The sequence below is a fragment of the Apium graveolens genome, chromosome 11 (genome assembly GCF_009905375.1).
Source record: "Apium graveolens cultivar Ventura chromosome 11, ASM990537v1, whole genome shotgun sequence".
Lineage (NCBI taxonomy): Eukaryota > Viridiplantae > Streptophyta > Magnoliopsida > Apiales > Apiaceae > Apium > Apium graveolens.
The window spans coordinates 62764553-62768670 of record NC_133657.1 but is presented as its reverse complement, the minus strand read 5'-3'; the positions used below and the strand labels follow the sequence as shown (position 1 = coordinate 62768670).

Below are 4118 nucleotides of genomic sequence, written 5' to 3'. Positions count from 1 at the left end.
TGGTGAAGCTTCCTGGATCTTTCAGTTTTGGTGGTAACTTTTGCTGCAGAACAGCGCTGCATTCTTCCGTGAGAGCAACGGTTTCAAGGTCATCCAGTTTCACCTTCCTTGCAAGAATAGTCTTCATAAACTTCACATAACTAGGCATTTATTCCAGAGCCTCAGCGAAAGGTATATTGATGTGAAGTTTCTTGAACACCTCCAGAAACTTCTCGAACTGTCTATCCAGCTTTTGTTGCTGCAATCTCTTAGGAAAAGGTGGTGGAGGATAGAGCTGTTTCTCCCCTGTATTAGCCTCAGGCAGAGTGTGTTCAACAGTAGTCTTCCTTGGTTCCGCCGCTTTCTCCTTTTGCTTAAATTCTTCATCTCTAACTTCAGCTTCGACTTCCTTTGCCTTTTCAGCATCAGCCACTTTTCCAGACCTTAAGGTAATAGCCTTAACTTGCTCTTTAGCTTCCTTCCTGCCTGGTACTTCCGTGTCACTGGGAAGAGTGCCAGGTTGACGATTGAGCACTGCATTGGCTAATTGACCGATTTGATTTTCCAAGGTCTTGATAGAAACCGCCTGACTCTTGCACAATAGCTTAAGTTCCTCAAAATCAGCACTAGTGGGTGCAGCTGTACTTCCCTGTTGAGGATATGATTGCCTTGTAGCATACTGCTGTGGTTGCTGGAATCCAGGTGGGTTAAACTGTTTACTCACTCTTTGCTGATATAGTGGCTGAATAGCATTCTGATTATTCCCCCAGCTGAAATTTGGATGATTTCTGTTATTAGGATGATAGGTCGCTGGCACAGGCTGCTATTGTCGCTGATAATTATTCATATACTGAACAGATTCGTTGACAAGAGAACACTGATCCGTAGCATGAGAACCTGCACAAAGCTCACAAACCATAGCTATTTGATTAACTCCATACGTAGCCAGAGAATCAACCTTCATTGATAGCGCTTGGAGCTGGGCTGCAATAGCGGTGGCTGCGTCAACTTCCAGAATACCTGCTACCTTGCCTGACGTCATCCTCTGAGTTGGGTTTTGATGCTCATTTGCAGCCATCGTCTCGATAAGATTATACGCCTCAGTATAGCTTTTAGCCCATAAGGCTCCTCCAGCTGCTGCATCGAGCATGGGCCGAGATTGGGCCCCCAAACCATTATAGAAACCAGTGATCACCATCCAATCCGGCATTCCATGATGTGGACATTTTCTCAACATTTCCTTGTAGCGTTCCCAAGCCTCGCACATAGATTCTGTAGGTTGCTGCGCAAACTGAGTAAGAGCACTCCTCATAGCAGCAGTCTTTGCCATTGGATAAAACTTCACCAGAAACTTTTGCGCAAGATCTTGCCACGTAGTGATGGACCCAGCTGGTTCAGAATGTAACCAGTCTTTAGCCTTATCCCTCAGTGAGAATGGGAAAAGCCTCAACTTGATAGCCTCATCAGTCACGCCATTATACTTAAAAGTGCTGCAGATCTCGACAAAATTCCTTATGTGCATGTTGGGGTCTTCAGTTGCCGCTCCTCCAAAAGAAACAGAATTCTGCACCATCTGAATAGTGCCCGGCTTGATTTTAAAGGTGTTAGCTTGAATAGCCGGATGAAGGATGCTTGACTGAATGTCATCAATTTTAGGCCGAGAAAAATCCATAAGAGCTGGATCAGCTTGAACAATACGATCTCCCATGTTTACTGGTTCTTTCTGCTCAGTTCCTGAATCCGAATCCTCAAAATCTAACTTCTCCGGAATATCAAGAACTTCGTCTGTCTCCTCAGCTGTATCTAAAATCCTCTTGCGAGCACGAGAACGAGTTTGCATAAACGCTTGCTAAAGTACCTGAAACACAACCGAAAAGAGTAAGTAACTACTACGTCCTAATCACTGAGTCCTAATGACCAATGATGGTAAGTACATAAACTAAACAAATACGCCGAGTCCCCGACAGCGGCGCCAAAAACTTGTTAGGGCGAAAACACGCGCTAATATTCACGCAAGTATACGCGTTCGCAAGTAATATAGAATATTTTCTAGTTCATTCCCTCAGAGACTCAGACTAAATTATTGTCTAATTAAACTCACTCACCAATGTATGATTACTTCTCAATGTTAAGATAATAACACTTAAAATTGTTGATTAAATATTAACTATAATTAACTACCTAATTAACCACTTAACTAACACTTCAATTTATCAATAATAAAACACTCATGAGATCACAACTTCATTATGACTTCCTTCTATAGCCATTGTTATTACCTTTAGCATGTGACAGTGATGATATTAATCGAATAACACGAAACTGATAAAAGCCAACTTTCATTGTACTAATACCATTCTACCAAGCATCCACAATTAAGATAGAAGTTGAATAGTCATCAATTATGTTGAGTTCCTATATGTCTACAGAAATTGACAACACAACGATTTAAGCTCAAGTTATTCCTTTTGATTACATAGGGCAAATAAAACTGTTAGAGTTACCCACTAATCATGCTCAACGTACATGAACCTATGCTAGCATGGCAAGTTCTAAATCTCAAGATCCACCATCGCTTCACAAAAGATTAACACCCTATCTTATATGTTCGCGACGCACATAAGACGAATACGCACAACCAATACTAGATATCATGCAATCATCACATACTAAAGTATTAAACAATTAACTAAAGAATTCCATAATAAATCCATTGCAATCCCATGATCACGATTAGCCCATAATAGAACTTATCGCCATCATGGGTTCATATGAAATCATGACAAACAAACACAAGAAAATAATAACTAAACTAATTATATTAAAACAGAGTACGTCACAAGAGTAAATAAGTCAAAGCAAGAAAACTAGCATCCAACGTTACAACGAAACAAGAATCACAAGAAAATATGCTTCCTCTTCGTTGCGGTGTGCTAAATCGGTCTTCTTCCTTATCTCCTTCGCTTCTTGCGTAAAACACAATCTAAAACATAATCCCCTTAATACTCTCTGTGAAAACGTCTCAAATCTACCTATATAATAGTCCCATAAAACTCAGATTATATAGAAGTTGGAAGCCAAACAGAAGTAGAAGTCTAAAATAATTTATCTTTTTCCCCGACCCTGCGCGGCCGCTCAGCATAGCTGCGCGGGCGCGCAGGTTGCTGCGCGGCCGCTCAGCATTGCTGCGCGGGCGTGCAGGCCTCTACTGGAAAAAATCCAGGTTTGCTCCGTTTCTTCGCCGTAATCTGCCCATTCCTTTCCTCTCGCAATGGTGAACACATGCCAAGGCTTATTCTTGATGATTCCTCCCCAGAAATGCAACTAATACCCTGAAATGCATAAACACTAGAAAAACGCATCAAATACACAAAATACTTGATTTCAAGACACCAATTTAAGCCATTTTAAGACGTTCTAAGTGGTATAAAATGCCACTTATCACTCATACTCGATTACATGCCTAGAATCAGGATTATATCGCTTAAGTATGGACACGTGAAACACATTATGAATATGCTGCATATGAGGCAGTAAAGCTAATTCGTATGCAACTTTTCCCACTTTCTTCAAAATTTCAAACGGTCCAACGTAACATGGTTTCAATTTACCCTTATTGCTAAATCTGGTTAATCCTTTCCATGGCGATATTTTGAGTAGTACGTTTTCTCCTTCCTGATAGTCTATATCTTTCCTGGCTTGATCTGCATATTTGCGTTGCCTGTTTTGCGCTGCATCGAGTCATTTTCGGATGAGTTCAATCTTTTCTTTCATCTGTTGAATTAGTTCTGGACCCAAAATTTTGCGTTCTCCAACTTCATCCCAATATACTGGTGATCTGCATTTTCTCCCGTACAATGCTTCATACGGTGGCATTCCAATGCTGGCGTGATAACTGTTATTATAAGAAAATTCTACTAGGGGTAGATGTTCATCCCAACTGCCTTCAAAATCGATCGCACAAACTCGTAGCATGTCTTCAATTGTTTGGATAGTTCTTTCACTTTGCCCGTCGGTTTGCGGATGATAAGCGGTACTCATGTTCAATTTAGTTCCAAGACATTCTTGAAATTGTCTCCAAAATCTTGAGTTGAAACGAGGATCTCGATCAGACACGATAGATACTGGAACTCCATGTC

The 4118-nt window shown here is 40.9% G+C and overlaps 1 non-coding gene across 1 annotated transcript; it reads left to right on the top strand.

The window, feature by feature from the left end:
- The first annotated feature begins 1187 nt into the window (after positions 1-1187).
- Positions 1188-1294, top strand: LOC141698854 (small nucleolar RNA R71). The gene has a single exon (XR_012565353.1). It is a non-coding gene; the product is annotated as a small nucleolar RNA R71 (small nucleolar RNA).
- Positions 1295-4118: the final 2824 nt, after the last annotated feature.